This window comes from Carassius carassius, chromosome 12, assembly GCF_963082965.1.
Source record: "Carassius carassius chromosome 12, fCarCar2.1, whole genome shotgun sequence".
In the NCBI taxonomy this organism is placed as follows: domain Eukaryota; kingdom Metazoa; phylum Chordata; class Actinopteri; order Cypriniformes; family Cyprinidae; genus Carassius; species Carassius carassius.
In genome coordinates this window covers 23,140,786-23,159,498 of record NC_081766.1, presented here as the reverse complement: position 1 = coordinate 23,159,498, position 18,713 = coordinate 23,140,786, and the positions used below count along the sequence as shown (strand labels likewise).

Sequence of the window (18,713 nt, the reverse complement as noted above, 5' to 3'; positions counted from 1 at the left end):
TGGTTAGGGCTTTTGGGCTTGTAACCGAAGGGTTGCCTGTTCAATCCCGACCAGTAGGAAAAATGTGGGTGGGGGAAGTGGTACAGCACTGCTCTCCCATGCCCACATCCACGGCTGAAGTGGTCTATCTAAAAAAATAAACTGAAAATGTGTTTGTTTGTGAAAATGTTTTGTTTGGGAAACTTTTTACATTTTAAAATATATTTCAAATGAAACAATTTGCAAAAGTTAAAACATATATGAAAATATATGTAATATATGCAGCTGGCTGCTGATGAGGCCGAAACCAGCACATCCAGTGCATTTAATTTTAATTTACACTATTTTATATCTCTATATTGACAAAATATAATCTATATTTTACTTATAGCATTTTATAGAAAATAAACATGATTGAAATCAGATACTCTTACTGTACTTTTACTTAAGTAACGTTATGGTTTTCAGGTAACGTTACTCTTTACACCTCTGCTTATATGGAATTACATTTGTTTCAATAATAATGAATGAAACTTTATAAAACTGAACATAAATTTTTCAGATAAACTATCAAAAATATGTCATTACAAAAGAAGAAAAACACTATGAAAATGAAAAAAATGAACTCAGTCGCACAAATTTAACAGGCTCTTCAAATATGCTTCATTCTTTGTTAATGTTTTTCAAAGATTCGTTTTCGCTAATCGTGGATTCTGAATTCATTGCCACAGATTTCGCTTACGTTTCGCAGTTTTTCGTTTGGTGTTTTGACACAAACCTCTCGTGGGGGCGGGGTTAACAGTGATCTACTCTGATTGGATAGTGAGCTTTTGATGGACAGGTGCTCTCTGACCGGGAAGTACAGACGCCACCCAGTGGCGCACATATTGGAAAGCTCTCGTGATTGTAATTTGTACTACTAAATATGTAAATAATATTTGACCTTCGATCGTCTTTTTATTACCCCAGATCAGAGGGTCACTGCAGTCACCCGGATCCAGTACGTATCCAGACCAGATGGTGGATCAGCACCTAAAAAGGACCTCTACATCCCTGAAAGACAGCGGAGACCAGGACAACTAGAGCCCCAGATACAGATCCCCTTTAAAGACCTTGTCTCAGAGGAGCATCAGGACAAGACCACAGGAAACAGATGATTCTTCTGCACAATCTGACTTTGCTGCAGCCTGGAATTGAACTACTGGTTTCGTCTGGTCAGAGGAGAACTGGCCCCCCAACTGAGCCTGGTTTCTCCCAAGGTTTTTTTCTCCATTCTGTCACCGATGGAGTTTCGGTTCCTTGCCGCTGTCGCCTCTGGCTTGCTTAGTTGGGGACACTTCATCTACAGCGATATCGTTGACTTGATTGCAAATAAATGCACAGACACTATTTAACTGAACAGAGATGACATAACTGAATCCAATGATGAACTGCCTTTAACTATCATTTTGCATTATTGACACTGTTTTCCTAATGAATGTTGTTCAGTTGCTTTGACGCAATGTATTTTGTTTAAAGCGCTATATAAATAAAGGTGACTTTGACTTTGACACAGACTAGCCAGGTGTATATAACGTTACGTTAAGTGCAAGCAAGCTGAACTCGAACGCTCAATGACGCATCCGAATAAACTCACATATGTCTGTGTGTGTGTGTGATTTTTGGAAATCAAATAGTATTGTATAGTAATAACATAATATAATATAATAACATCATATAATATAATAATATTATAATAATTATATATCATATCATATTACTCTATATATAATTACAATATGACATCTTACATTAAAACATTATAGGCCTGACAAAAGAAGTGGCTAAAGTCGACTTTTATTATTATTATCGACTCTGAAATTATAGCCTATTTTTGGATTGTAATCGTTTGCCTTTCTGCAGTACTTAGTGATTTTAGTTAGTTTAGTTAGCTTATTTTGAACACACACACACACACACACATAATACACACACACACACACATATATACATATATATATACATATATATACATATACATATATATATAACAGATAACAAAGAACATGTACAATCATTCAAAATTATTAAAAGTGATTCAAATAGCACATGCACACATACTTGCATAAACGCACACATTAAAAAAAATTTTGTTTCCTTCTCTATCTACATCAAACCGAATAGTAACCCATCCAAAACAAACATATATAATCCCAGGAACCATACTGTCAGTATACAATATCCCCTCGAGTCATTTTCGTATCGATTCAATATAGGCTGTTCATTTATAGTCTCTTAAAATTGCTTATTGTTCTACATGATTTTATCTCTTCACGTAAAACATTTGCCCATAGGCTAATATTCAAATAATTGTGAGCTAGGTGTTAAATCATGCAGTTTTGGCTAATAAATCATGGTCAAAAACACTTGAAAAAAAAACTTTTTTCTTTAATTCACGTTATGTAGGCTATGACATTTTGTAGATGGCTTCCGACCAGGATGAAAGGGATCACATTCATCTTCAAGCGTAGATCTGTAAATAAATAAAGGAATGTTAACCGCGATTGACATTGAGATTTTTCTTACACTGCTTGTATAATTTCCTGATAATTTCTCCATTCCCCGTCAATATACCAGCCGTTACCCATACTTCATTATTTAATGAAGTAGATAAATTATTAAAGTTCATGGATAAAAGCTACTTCATATGTATTCACTTGCCACATACCAAATTATTTCCAATTCCCCAAAAACGTTGTTGAAATATTTTGTCCCGTTGCTTTTATGGACCCTATATCTATGGGCTTCTGTCTTGACGTCTCCCCGATTGCCTGCAAGCTTCTCCTCCTGTCTGTACGGTAATTTCTCTACTGTGCGACAGAGAGTCGAGTGGTTATGACGCAATCGTTAGCCTATTTTTACAAAAACTGTTTCTATGGAGCCATAATGTAACATAGAAGGTAATGGAGACCTTTATATATTGTCGTGTATCTTTAGAAATAAATAATGGACAAATGGAGTATTTAAACGCCTCAGATGTAAAGTTATTCGCTGTCAAAGTGACGCCAAAATGAATGGGAGTCAATGGGATGTTAACGCAAGTGAAGTTCTGCTACAAGATGGCGGCACGCGGCCAACTTCAACTTCCGGTCGACTTCCTTCCCACCTCGTTTTTCAGGCTTCTGAGCTCAGAGATGAGTAAGTGTCGAGTGGAGCTGTCAGAAATGGAGCTTGAGCTGTTACGTCTGAGGAGGGACAGCAACACGAAAGCCTCACAGCTCAGTCAGATGGAGGAGACACTCGATGAGACCAAAGGCCTGCTGGATAAGAAGAGCGAAATAGGTATGCAGCTCCAATGACCACCAACAAAACAATAATGGGCATAACCTTCTATCTGAGTTTTATGTGAAAAGTAAGCCTTTAAAAAAAGTGAGCAGTCACTGTTGTACTGACCATGTGCTTACTTACTTACTGCTAAATTCTGAAAAAACTAAATTTAACAGAATTTAGTGGTCTCATCGAGTGTCTCCTCTATCTGACTGAGCTGAGAGGCTTTCGTTTTGCTGTCTCTCCTCAGACGCAACAGCTCAAGCTCCATGTCTGACAGCTCCACTCGACACTTACTCATCTCTGAGCTCAGAAGCCTGAAAAACACACACAGCTTAACATTACTTTTCCTCAGTGTTTTTATCATTGTACAGCTTCTGTCGGGACCAGTTTTTTTCAGTGAGATTTTTTTGGCTTACAATTTAAGAATTGTCCAATTCAGAATTGCTGGACACTTAGGGGTTTGCAATCCTCACTTTAAGAAATGCTCACCCAAAAGAGGTTTGAACCTCACAAGGGGGCGTCCATGAACTATCTATTCTAGTCTATTCTACCCTAGACTAGTCTACAACTCTGATATAATAATAGTTTTATGTTGTTGTTGTTTTGTTTTTTTTGTCTATGTGTCTCAGTAATGGACCTTGAAGAGAAGCTCCACCGCAGTGAGATGGACAGGAGGAACTCACTGCAGCGGGCACAGTTGCTGGAGGGGCAGTTGTACGAGGTGCGTTGCGAGCTGGCGGACACCCTGGACCACCTGCAGAAGCTCAGAGACTCGCTGCAGTGGACACAGCTGACGTCAGACCAACAGCAAGCATCTATCGATAAATTAGCTGCTGAGCTCAGGTGAGCTGCTCCACTATCTTTTTATGACTGCTGGGAAATCATAGCAATCTGCCCATCGCTGGATACAGAGCAATTCTGAGGTTTCTTACACCCTTATTCATGGTTGGCTGAGGACAACCTAAATTGAGCACTTTGTGTTGTTGCTTGCATGCCTCGGAAAGAGATTGTGATAGATCTGTAAAGGCCTCAAAACATATGTTGTGTTTTTAAATTAACCGTCATACCTTGTTCAGATGCACAAAAGGTCAAATACTTGCTTGTAAATGCCCGCTGCTTACATCCTGTTTTGTTGGTGTTTCTTTCATTCTTCCTGATGGACATTAATGGTTAATATGTCTCAGCAGAGACCTATGAAGTCATTCCAGTTTCTTTTCATTTCCTAAACCCAATTTCTAACACTTCATACATATGCTTTATGTATAAATATAGTAAATGCACTTTGAATATGAGAGCTGCTCTAACATCATAATTGCCTAAACCTACTGTTTTAATTATAAATAGAGCCATTAAAGCATATTTATTGTGATAATGTGGTATGTACAGTATTATATTGTGATAATATAATTTATTAGTTTATTCACTAATATATATTTGTTCTCTTAGTAAATTGTTTTAACAACTTCAGTCTTTGTACAAAGAATGTTCATATAATGACATCAGTCATTATACTGTGTCCCTGTAGTCTAACAAATTATTATATACAGTATACTTACATTTAAAAGTTTAGAGACAGTGAGATTTATTTGTTATTAATACTTTTATTTAGCGATGTATAAAAATGTATCAAAAGTGACAATAAAATGTTATCTAATGTTACAAAAGATTTCCATTAAAAAAAAAATTGTTCTTGTTCTTCTTTCTGTTTATCAAAATATCCTCAGTTTTCACAAAAATATTAAGCAGCATGAATTCTGAAGGGTCATGTGACACTGAAGACTGGAATAATTCCAGCTTTGCTGTCACAGGAATAAATTACACTATTATAGAGTTATTCTAAAGTGTAATAATGTTTCACATTTTCAATCAAATAAATGCAGCCTTAGAAACTTCATAAAAATATTACAAAATCACACTGACCCCAAAATTCAGTGTCAGCTCCAACTCAAACACTAGTTCCATTATTCAGAATGTTATGAATCTGTGTAATCTAGTGCTTTATAACATAATTTGATATCGTGAATATTAATTTTGTTGAAACGAAGCACATTTACCACCCATTTATGCTTGGACAAAATCATTACAATTACAACAATCAAATGATTTCTTCATAAATATAGCTTTATATGTAAGTTATAATCAAAGAAAATATCCACACAACTCATGCCATATGTGATTCTATATGTTTTGCATATAGGATGGGGAGGGAGTATTTTAACCTAGAAATAAATATGCACATATCAAAATCTATTCTAAATCTATTCCAAAAAAATAATCAGTTTCCCTATCATTGGATGTGTCTACAGAGAGTCAGAGGGAGCTGGCGGATAGGAACCATGAGGTGCTGGATCTGGACAATGCTATGAAAGAAAGACAGGGGGAGCTACAGCAGAGAGCACAGCTGGTACCACATGTAAACATGAGCAATTACCTCCATGTTTCCACTCCAAGCCACAGTTGAATGTGGCCATTTAGGAGCATAAGCTGGAGATGGAGAAGAACGTGTAGTATTTACAGGAAGCTCTGGAGAAGAGCCAGAAAGAACTAATAGAGAAATACCAGCAAGTGAGTCATTGAGAGTGACCACAGATTAGTTTTTATAATGGACAAATGAACTGACAAGATCTCGTTGCTTTCTGGACAGATGCAGTTCTTGAAGGAGAGGCTGGAGATGCTGAAGTCATAGCTTCAGGCTAAGGAGAACCTGGAGAGGGTACGGGACATGTTTGAACCATTGAGAATATATATATATTTTTTACCCTGTATTTAACGAGGTAACTCGTGAACTTACAGATCATGTCAAAAACGTGTCCAGGTCTTTTTTCAGCCTAAAATCTAAATAAAACATTTCATTTTACTTTCACTTAAATTCTAAGAAGGAGATTTAAACCAGCAAGCCACAAAATGTGAATAATAAAACATTACATGCCAAGGAGAAATAACACTGTTACATTTACATTTACATTTACATTTACATTTAATCATCTGGCAGACGCTTTTATCCAAAGCGACTTACGAATGAGAACAATAGAAGCAGTCAGGTCAACAAGAGAACAACAACAGAATACAAGTGCCATGACAAGTCTCAGTTAGTCTAGTATAGAACGCATAGCCAGGTTTTTTTTTTTTTTTTAATAAATGAAAAGACAAGAAAAGAAGGAAAAGTGCTAGTATTAGTTGGTTAAGTGCTGGCGAAAAAGATGAGTCTTTAGATGTTTCTTGAAAATGAGTAAAGACTCAGCTGTACGAATTGAGATTGGGAGGTTACAACATTACAACTCTTGCTATACAGAAATTTAACAATACCGACAGGTTGTGTAACACTAATCTTCACAGGATGTTGTTCAAGTTATTTCTTCTTCATACTTTATCACGGCTGCCATGTCACTTGATGTTTACTGTACGATCTAAAAATTGCTAAAAAAAAAAAAAAAAAAAAGAGACCAAGCCTTTCAGACAATTGCACTTTTTAGTCTCAACTTATATATTATGTGTGTGTGTGTGTGTGTGTATGTGTTTCAGGATGCTCTTGTACATGGCCAGCAGCTGCAGGTGTATCGTGAGCAGCTCCAGAAGATGGTGCAGGAGCTACAAGAAGCAGATACATGCTCTGAATCTCTGAACAGACAGATAGATGAAGTCACCCAGCAAGCACATCAGAAGGTGAAATGTCTGCAGTTTTAAACTCAACAGCAGTGTTTTAAGGCAGATTTCCATTTCATTTCAAGTTCATTTAGATTCATGTGACCAATTGGGTTTTCCGGGTGGGTAAGTGGGTCTGTAATTAGCCCGTCCAGACAGATTCAGGATAATTTACAAACCTGTTGTGTTACTTTTCACATTGATGGATTGACAGTGTGATCAGCCAGTTGCTTTGATATGGTAGCATTCCTGAACTTGTGTGTTCTTTCACCTGTTATTTTGCCTTTTTGACCTTACATTCACTGCAGAGAGAGGAGACTATGCAACCCCCTTATGCACAACTTGGCAATAGATGATATGATCTGAAAGTACACTTTTAGCATCAGTCAATCAAGCATTTTTAAACATGCAATTAAGCAGTTAGAACAAAAAAAATGGCAACCATGTATGAATGCCTTCATGAAATCCATAACCTCTTTGTTGATTTGCTATCGGAGAAAGAAGTTCACCAGCTGCAAGAAGAGAGGTCTGTGATGGAGAATGCTCTACATAGGCTAAGGTCAGACTCCAGGCCACCATTACTACCCTACAACAGGAGCTTGAGCAGCAGAGAGAGGAGCACCACAAAGAGGTTTGGAGAAACAGAAAGTTTGTAGGACAGTTGAGTTGGTTTGCTGGATCTGAACCTCTCTCTCTGCCTCCCAGCTTTCAGCTCTCCAGCAGACATGTGGGCAGTTGCTGAAGGTGTCAAATTAGATCTCCAGCAGCTAGCGTAACTCTCAAGAGCAGCTGAGCCAGCGGCTGCAACAGGCCCCGAGACCAGCATGAGGAGGCTAGATCTACCTCTACTCGCCTACACGCTGAGCTTCACAGCAAAGAACAGCTCCTACAGAGTGCTAATGCGTTCCTGCTAATCAAGGTGCATGACTCACCGGATGGTGTCTTACAAAACCATAACATATAACATTTATTACTTATATTATCACATTTACATTAGACATCCATACATTCTCCAAAACTGCTTGGCCTATCCCACCATTTTGGACCAATGACAGGGAAACAAACTGGCTTACAGTATATTAAAAGAGGGCTTATATTAAGTTAAAGTTAAAGTTTTTACATATAAAAACAGTTAATTTCTAGAGTTATATTGTGAGTAAAGTTTATGTATATGCAGCAGTTTGGCTGTACAATTTGGATTCAAATTAATCTAATTTATAAGCTAATATATATTTTTTCTCATAGATAAAATATGTTTTTGTTTGTTTTTGCTGTACTTGTAGGGCTTCACAATATGGGCACTAAAGTTTTGTAATTTTATAATATGACTAATAATAATAATAATAATAATACAATTTTATTAAATTGTAATGTTTCTCTGTAAATAAAATAATAAAAATGTATTACTATAATAGTATTTGAGAACAATTTTGTTTTAATAACAATTTTATAATAATAATAACAATTATAAAAATAATGAGTTGATCTAATTATAAATGTGATCGATGATAATATATAATTCATTAATAATATTTATTGTTAGTATTGTTGTTTTTGTTCTTATTAAACAAAATATTAACAATATAAGAATACTATTATAATATATATATTTTTTTAAATGAACAGTATTTATGAAAATAATACTAATCTTTTAATAATATTTTTATTATAAAAATAAAAATATTGTTAATGCAATATTCTTCTTCTTATTATTATTATTATTAATAATAAAATATTATCATTTCAGCACTGAGTCTAGTTCACACCCCAAACTGAACATTATGTCTTGAACATTATGTCTTGAAGTGTGAACAAAGAATGGGCAGAAATAAAATAAATATAGTATGATAGAATTTACTCTTGTTTTGAGACTTAAAAAGGATCTATTTCTTACATAATGGGAGAAATGAACTGAATACTGCAAATTAAACAATAATCAATGTCTTTGATATGAAGGACCAAAGTACTCTAAATTAAATAATTAATAAATAATTAATTCAATAAAACAAGTTAAATGTACCAATTTAATCTTAAATAATTATGTAATTATTAAACAGATAAATTAAATCAATAATTAAATGTATCTATTTTATTTAGTAAAATTCCATGAAAACACAACCTTTGTTTAAAATATACTTTCACACACTGCTATCTTTTTTTCATAATAAAATGTGCTTTTTCTCAAAAAGCTGTTTTCCATAATAATATGCTGAATTTACAAATTAAGTCTATTTGACGAGTCTCTAAAATCACAATTTTTCCAAATATTTTTTTTTTCATAATAAAGACGATTTTAACAAGACTGTGATGATGTGTTTCAACGGTCAGCATCTTTAAAAAATAAAATTAAAATACAAAAAAACTTTTATGTATGTACATTACATATGTATATAATACTGTGCTTTGTATTATATTACCTTATATATACCTTATATTACCTGCATCAAATTACAAAAAAATTTGTTAGCGCTAATGCAAGGGTGTTTCTAATACAGCGTCTATGGGAGTGACGGCAAATTTGACATTGTTCTCTCAACTGACTGCCATTATAAATCATGAAAACACTAACATGGAGTTTTCTAATTTGTTTTCTAGTTCTTTTGCTAATTTGAGCAAATGGGAAATCAAAAAATATATTTGTTGTAGTCTCCAATTGACTGCTATAGAAGTTTATCCAACTATGGTCTATTGATGCATGCGTGTCATGTGTCTGTCTGTCAATAGAAGGAAGCCACACCCTGTACAAATACATGATTCGTCAAATAGACGTCATTCATTTATTCAGCATATTATTATCAAAAATAGCTTTTTGAAAAAGCACATTTTATTGTGAAAAAGGAGATATTTAAACACAACAGTAGAGTGTAAAAGAGGGTTATCTGAAATATTTTAAACAATAAAGGCTGTTTTCATGGAATTTTATTAAATAAATGGATACATTACATTATTTTATTTATTCAAATTAAATTTGTAATTATTATATCATTATTTCTGAATAATTTGTACATTTGATTATTGTTTTATTGAATTCATTATTTATTTAATTATTTCATTTAGAGTACTTTGGTCCTGCATACTTTTTTTATCTGTAAACCTATATTTGCCTTAAAAGCAGACTGTGACTAGGTTTTGGAACAGAACCAATATATTTTTTAATACCCGATTTTTAATACCCGTCCCCCAACCTCATTCCTTATACAGTACTTTGTTTTCTAAGGAGTCAGAGATCACCCGTCTTCAAGCCAAGCTCTCCAGATTCAAAAGGGCCACAGAGCTACACAGCATCACACTTCATCACAAACCCAGCACTCCTCCCCCTCTCTCTACTCCTCTCAAAGACTATATTCTTCACAGCTCCCCGCCTCCCTCTCACAAAAACACTTCAGCAAGTTCCAGAATCTCTGTGTGGCAGAACACCACCTCTGACACCTTCCAGACAGCTTCCAGACAGTTTGCAAGCCAGTGTACAGGCTCCAATGCTGCTGCCCCCCTCCCCAGACCAGACCTGACAGGGTCTGAGCACCCATGAGGCCACCTCCACTACAGTCCTTTAATCCACTCACATGCTGGACCAAGAGCAAACAGAAGAACTAGACCTAGACTATCTGTCAGGCATGCTGAGGTTTGTTAACCAGACTCTGGCCCTACAAGAGCAACAACTTTTTTTTTTTTTTTTGTCCATAGAGTGTAAGTAAATGAGGTCCAGTGTTGTTTTGGATCCCAGTTACTTTCATTATATATATATGCAAAAATGTTGAAACATTCTTTAAAATATATGCAAAACAAATATGCAGTCAGTGATTAAAAAAAAAGAGAAATATATACTTTAATTCAGCAAAGATGCAATAAGTTAATCAAAAGCTATAGTAAAGACATTTATAATGGTACAAATGTTTTCTATTTCAAATAAATGCTGTCATTTTGAACTTTTTATTCATCAAAGATTTATAAATGTATTATGACTGTTCACAACTGTTTTCAACATTGATAATAATAAGAAATGGTTCTTGAGCATCAAATCATTATATAAGAATGGTTTCCGAAGGATTATGTGACACTGAAGACCGGAGTAGAGTTATAGAGTTATAATATAGAGTTATATTAAGTTTATTAAAATAGTGGAAGAAAAAAAAAGTATTTTAAATTGAAATAATATTTCACAGTATTAGACTTATGATTAGTCTGTGTTTTATAAAAGAATTGCAGTTGCGGAGATCATAAGAAAATCTTATATTTCTCTAGTAAAGTCATACGTGTTTAAAACAACATGCGGATGAGTCCATTTTGAATAAACTTAATTTTGCTCTTTTGATTTGGACCTGCAAGCCATCAATTAGCCGCCTTAGCAACTGCATTGCAACAAACTAAAAACACTCAAAACACTTTACCATTCACATGGCACTGCCCCGTTGTCCAGGAAAACATTATAGTGTTGTTGTGGTGGATTTTGCATTAGCAAACACACTAATTGCATTATTATTTTACAGTTTTTCTGAAAATCTTAATCTTTTACTTTTTCTGCAGGAACATAATGAGGTGGCAGCTGTACTAGGTTTATCAATTATTGATATTCCTGAAGTCTTTTCCAAATAACTGCATAAACGTCCAAAACCTGCTGATTCATTCATTTTGCCCTGAGCTACTAGATGAATATTTAATGAAGCCTAAATGTTACATTAACCTCACTTCAGATGTGTCAGTTTGGTTTAGCTTGAAGTGTTTGAGCTTGTCTGGTAGCATGATCACGTTTTTGCATTTAGCTATATATATATATAGTTTGTTTGTTTACATATGTGTGCACTCATGCGTGTTTACACAGGCCCATTGTTTCTGGTGGTGGAGATGTATTTTGTCTGTTTTTGTAACCAGCACACACTCCGAGTGTCCAGGTGTGTAATTTATCATTATTTAAGGAGGACGTCAAGAACTCTATTGTCATTGTGTGGATACAACTAGATTAAAGAACTTGCAATGCTGAAACTGATCTACTCAAAAGATTTCCAAATATTAAGTATATGCAAAAGCATGGTAAAAAGAAAACACTAGCAAAGCATTACTTCTTCTGTTTTCAATGAAGGAGGCATTTGCATGCATACAAAAGGTTTCTTTTTTTGCACTGAAGAGGATGTGGTCAAAGATTGGTGATTTATAGCAGTGCGCTCACGCTATGTGCACATACTGAGAGCTCTCTCATCTGGAAACTCATTATACTGTACATTAGTTCATTTCCTGTAACAAATTTACTAGTAAGATTAAAAAATTGTTTAAATAAAATATGTATATGCCTATATGAGGTGGATCTAAGAGACATGAAGGACAGAGTTGGTGCTTCTTTCTGTATTAATCTTGTGGCTGATCTAGTTGAGTGTGGCTTTGACAGTTCCGAGGTGTTTAGAGCAGAAACCATGCACTTTCAATCCTTTCAAAGCAGGAACCTCTGGTTTTATGGCACACAACTGTTATGGTTTAATAATATGTGTTTTAAACCATACCTGCAGATAATTTAAGGTTAAAGAAATAAAAGGCAACATAATTTTGATGTGCTGGCTAACATCAGATATAAATTTATTTTTTATAGTGGGTTCATATATACCACAAACAGCACAAGACATATCCACTTTTTAATATACAGTCGTAGAGTCATAATACATGTCACAAAACAATCGAGAAAAAAAGGTTTAAATAATGCAAGAGCACATGATGACGTATCAATGGCTGATGTACTATGTATTAAAAGCTTGTATAGCTATAGGAACAAACATATTAATAAAACTTGCCTTTCTGAACATACTGTAAGTGGCCAGAAGGAAAGGGTATGAAATACTGTTGGAGTGGGTGAGCTTGATCATTTATGGTGGATGAAATGTCAGTCTGGTAAGTTAGGGGTAGGAATACCAATAACTGTACTAGCTAAAATATTTGTCTTTGTTTGTTCCTATTAGTAACTAAGCATATGAAAGAAACAAATGGCACCATACATAAAAGTTGGTGCCGTTAATGATAATATAGGAAAGATGGATAGGTACATACTAAATCATATGCAAAGTACTCGATTATAATTTAATGGTAGAGTGTTATTTAATATTATAATTGAAGTTAATATATTAAAATTTTCTAAATTGCAACTTCATCTTTACAAATGTGTACAAACATATTTAAATACATGACTTTCAATTGTGAATATAGATGGCATTAAAAGTATATTTTAGTTTACTATAAGTACATTAAGCAGTACAGTTTAACCATAGTTAAGTTGGCTTGAGAAAGCCAACTTACTGAAATCCTATTTAAACTTATTATTATTAAGTTGGCTTGAGAAAGCCAACTTACTGAAATCCTATTTAAACTTCTTCTTCTTCTTCTTCTTCTTCTTCTTCTTCTTCTTCTTCTTCTTCTTCTTCTTCTTCTTCTTCTTCTTCTTCTTCTTCTTCTTATTTTTCTGGCCGCAAAAATTTTGGACACTAACTCCTCCTAGACCGTTCAAGCTACATACTCCAAACTCGTGTCAGACCTTCATACTGTTCTGACTCGGTGTGCTATATCTTTTCAGACTGGTTTGAGTTACGGTTTTCTTAAAAATTAATATTAAAAATCATAAAAATGCCCATAGACTTTCATTGAAAGGATGTTCAGATGACCCAAGCTCCAAATCCCATTAGACTCAATCAAGCTTTGATGCTAATCAATTGAAACTCATTCAAACTCATCTAATCTATCTATCTATCTATCTATCTATCTATCTATCTATCTATCTATCTATCTATCTATCTATCTATCTCTCTCTCTCTATCTATCTATCTATCTATCTATCTATCTATCTCTCTATCTCTCTCTATCTATCTATCTATCTATCTATCTATCTATCTATCTATCTATCTATCTATCTATCTATCTATCTATCTATCTATCTTCAAACCTTTTTTATCTATCTATCTATCTATCTATCTATCTATCTATCTATCTATCTATCTATCTATCTATCTATCTATCTATCTATCTTCTAACTGTATCTATCTATCTATCTATCTATCTATCTATCTATCTATCTATCTATCTATCTATCTATCTATCTATCTATCTATCTATCTTCAAACCTTTTCTATCTATCTATCTATCTATCTATCTATCTATCTATCTATCTATCTATCTATCTATCTATCTATCTATCTATCTTCAAACCTTTTCTATCTATCTATCTATCTATCTATCTATCTATCTATCTATCTATCTATCTATCTATCTATCTATCTATCTATCTATCTATCTATCTATCTATCTTCAAACCTTATCTATCTATTTAGCTTTGATGCTAATCAATTGAAACTCATTCAAACTCATCTAATCTATCTATCTATCTATCTATCTATCTATCTATCTATCTATCTATCTATCTATCTATCTATCTATCTATCTATCTATCTATCTATCTCTCTCTCTCTCTCTCTCTCTCTCTCTCTCTATCTATCTATCTATCTATCTATCTATCTATCTCTCTCTCTCTCTCTCTCTCTCTCTATCTATCTATCTATCTATCTATCTATCTTCAAACCTTATCTATCTATCTATCTATCTATCTATCTATCTATCTATCTATCTATCTATCTATCTATCTATCTTCAAACCTTTTATATCTATCTATCTATCTATCTATCTATCTATCTATCTATCTATCTATCTATCTATCTATCTATCTATCTATCTTCAAACCTTATCTATCTATCTATCTATCTATCTATCTATCTATCTATCTATCTATCTATCTATCTTCAAACCTTATCTATCTATCTATCTATCTATCTATCTATCTATCTATCTATCTATCTATCTATCTATCTATCTATCTATCTATCTATCTATCTATCTATCTATCTATCTATCTATCATCTATCTATCTATCTATCTATCTATCTATCTTCAAACCTTTTCTATCTATCTATCTATCTATCTATCTATCTATCTATCTATCTATCTATCTATCTATCTATCTATCCTAATAATATGCTAATCATGCTAAAATCATGCTAGCAACATGCTATTCGCATGCTAGTCATGCTAGAAACATGCTAGTGAAATGTTAACAACATGCTAATCATGCTAGAAACATGCTAGCAGCATGCTAATCATACTAAAATCATGCTACCAACATGCTAGTCGCATGCTAGTCATGCTAGAAACATGCTAAAAACATGTTAATCATGCTAAAATCATGCTAGCAAAATGCTAATCATGCTAAAATCATGTTAGCAACATGTCAGTCACATGCTAATCTTGCTAAAATCATGCTAGCAACATGCTAACAAGATGCTAGTCGCATGGTAGTCATGCTAGAAACATGCTAACAACATGCTAATCATGCTAAAATCATGTTAGCAACATGTTAGTCACATGCTAATCATTCTAGAAACATGCTAGCGACATGCTAGCAACATGCTAATCATGCTAGGGACATGCTAGCAACATGCTAATCATGGTAAAATCATGCTAACAACATGTTAATCATGCTAGAAACATGTTAGCAACATGCTAGTCGCATGCTAGTCATGCTAGAAACATGCTAGCAACATGCTAGTCGCATGCTAATCATGCTAGAAACATGCTATAAACATGCTAGCATCATGCTAATCATTCTAAAATCATGCTAGCATGCTAGAAACATCCTAGCAACATGCTAATCATATTAGCAACATGCTAGTCGCATGCTAGTCATGTTAGAAAAATGCTAATCATGGTAATATCATGCAAGCAACATGCTAGTCGCATGCTAGTCATGCTAGAAACATGCTAGCAACGTGCTAGTCGCAATGCTAGTCATGCTAGTAACATGCTAGCAACATGCTAGTCATGCTAGAAACATGCTAGCAACATGCTAATCATGCTAAAATCATGCTAGCAACATGCTAGTCGCATGCTAGTCATGCTAGAAACATGCTAGCAACATGTTAATCATGCTAGCAACATGCTAGTCGAATGCTAGTCAAGCTAGAAATATGCTAATCTTGCTAGAAACATGCTAGCGACATGCTAGTCGCATGCTAATCATGCTAGCAACATGCTAGTCGCATGCTAATCATGCTAGAACATGCTAGCAACATGCTAGCAACATGCTAGCAACATGCTAATCATGCTAGAAACATGCTAGCGACATGCTAGAAACATGCTAATCATGCTAGTGACATGCTAGCGACATGCTAATCATGCTAAAATCATGTTAACAACATGCTAGGCGCATGTTAATCATGCTAGAAACATGCTAACAACATGCTAATCATGCTAGAAACATGTTAGCAACGTGCTAGTCAAATGCTAATCATGCTAGAAATATACTAGCAACATGTTAGTCATGATAACAATATGCTAGCAACATGCTATTAACATGCTAATCATGCTAGAAACATGTTAACAACATGCTAGTCGCATGCTAGTCATGCTAGAAAAATGCTAGCAACATGCTAGTCATGCTAACAACATGCTAGTAACTTGCTAATCATGCTAGAAAAATGCTAGCAACATGCTAGCAGCATGGTAATCATGCTATAAACATGCTAGAAACATGGTAGCGACATGCTAGTCATGCTATTCGCATGTTAATCATGCTAGAAACATGCTAGCAACATGCTAGTCATGCTAGAAACATGGTAGCGACATGCTAGTCATGCTAACAACATGCTAGTAACATGCTAATCATGCTAGAAACATGTTTGTTGCATGCATTCTTTCTGTCAAACTAATCTATCATTCTTTCTTTTGAACTAATATATATATTTCTTTCTAACTAATCTATCTGTCATTCTTTCTAACTAATATATCTTTCTTTCTTTCAACTAATCTATCAATCTAACTTTAAACTATAAACATCTAACTTCTTTAAACTTCTTCAAACTTTCTGGTCAGGCTTTCTCAAGCCAACTTAAAGTTTGTCTTGACAAACTTTTTTTTCTAGTTCTTTTATAATACCTTATTGTTTCCTTCTTAAGTGGGTCAGAAAAGCTCTATAAAGTTAAAGCTGTAATCATTTTCATTTAGTTGCAATTACATGCATTTAAGTGTTTTAACACATTGCATTCATTTTGCAGTTAAGTTATTTCTGTAATAAATACTATATTTAAAAGTATATTCAAGTATACTTAATCACAAGAGAATGTTATAAAGGGATGTGAGCGCTAAATTATATTATATTTTTACAGTATATCAGAAAATGGATGTAGAAAAGTTTACTTTCCAAACAAGGCCATGCTTTATCATCTTTTACACTTCCTCCTAACTTTTACTTTTTTCAAACAGACCTTACATTATGTATAACAATTACAACAGAATTTTTTATGGCCCCAAACCCACAACTCCCATGTGTGCACAGAGTTTTCTTGCTGGAACATTTGCAATAGCTAGACCACATCCTGACCTTCTAATGGGCTTGCAAGAAGACAAAAATATATACCAGTGTTTCAATTCCATAGCAGTGTCTTTCTTTTCTTGTTATCTTACAGTGTCTTGGAAATCTCCTTTCTGCAGCCTTTTGCTGGTGTTAACTTGACCTTTACAATGGAGAAGTCCCCAATGGCAGCCATGGCAACAGTTTCAATGAGACAGTAAAGGTCTCGTGATCCCCTCTCTTTTGTTTGACTATTGACATTTCCACAGCTCCATCTTAAATGTATACTTTTGTCACCCAACTTTTTGGGAAGATATCCACATCTGCTGTTTTCATTGGCTGATGAGTCACAGTTACTCCAGCATGATCACACTGCAGAGGTGTTTAATCCCGGAAACCCACTACCTTTTGGAGAGCTTTATGAGGGTTAACATATGCTCTTCATCAGCTCTACTTCCAGATTCCAGTTTATGATCATGATTATAATCTGGTAAATATTACTGAATGATGTTACTAAGCAGAAAAGTTCTCAAGTTCTCATTTTATGTGGTTAACAATGAAGTTTTCACATTATGCCTCAACCTCCAAAGGTCAGGTTGCTTATGGTTTTCAGTTACCATTTTTGACCAACATTTTTGTATGTAAAAATAGAAATTACTGTTCAGGTGTTGTAGGTGCATGTTTTATTTCAGGAAGTAAGAAATATAAGCCTGTAAATGTCTTTGAGTTGAAATCAATTAGATATGAGAATTTATGAAATACATTTAAAATGTCCATTTAAAAATTAAAAAAATTGTTTTAGCCCTTCTCTGAGCATTTATATTCAATAAATGCTTTGCTATTTTAAATGGCCTTAAATGTCTGTGGGTTAATTGCAAGCACATGTTAGTGAGGGAGATGTTTCAAGTTTCAAGCCTCCCCCCATTTCAGTTGTAGGCAACCCACAAAAGCAGCATCTGATTCTTATTTTACATGATACTCTTTTATCTGCCATTTTGCAAGGTCCTTGTCAGAACACATTTATTTTAAGCAGTGCATCCTGTATCAGAAGTTTAAAACGTATTCAAGTTTGCCGACAATGTTTCAGTAAACTGACTGTGTTTGTCATTACACTTGCTCTTGTAACCTTATATTGAACATACTGAGTACTTTTGACGGACATAAAACAGTTCATATGGTATATTATTTAGGTAGCCTATGTTGAAATGGGGGGTGGGGGTTGGGTAAAGTAAACACATGCTTTTAGACTCAGACTTACATACATAACTGCATTTTTGTAATATACCTGCCTACAATTGTCAATTTGTATATTGTCATTCCTTATCTACTTATTTGTATTTTTTGTATTTTTATATTCTTTTATTATGTGTTTTATGTTCTGTCGCTGTCATTTTGTTGTACTGCGGAGCTTCTG

At 34.3% G+C, this 18,713-nt stretch overlaps 1 long non-coding RNA gene across 1 annotated transcript; it reads left to right on the top strand.

Annotated features, from left to right (window-relative positions):
* Positions 1-7,473: 7,473 nt before the first annotated feature.
* On the top strand, positions 7,474-10,274 carry LOC132154252 (uncharacterized). The gene is made up of 3 exons (XR_009437122.1): positions 7,474-7,561; positions 7,636-7,849; positions 10,148-10,274. It is a non-coding gene; the product is annotated as an uncharacterized LOC132154252 (long non-coding RNA).
* Positions 10,275-18,713: the final 8,439 nt, after the last annotated feature.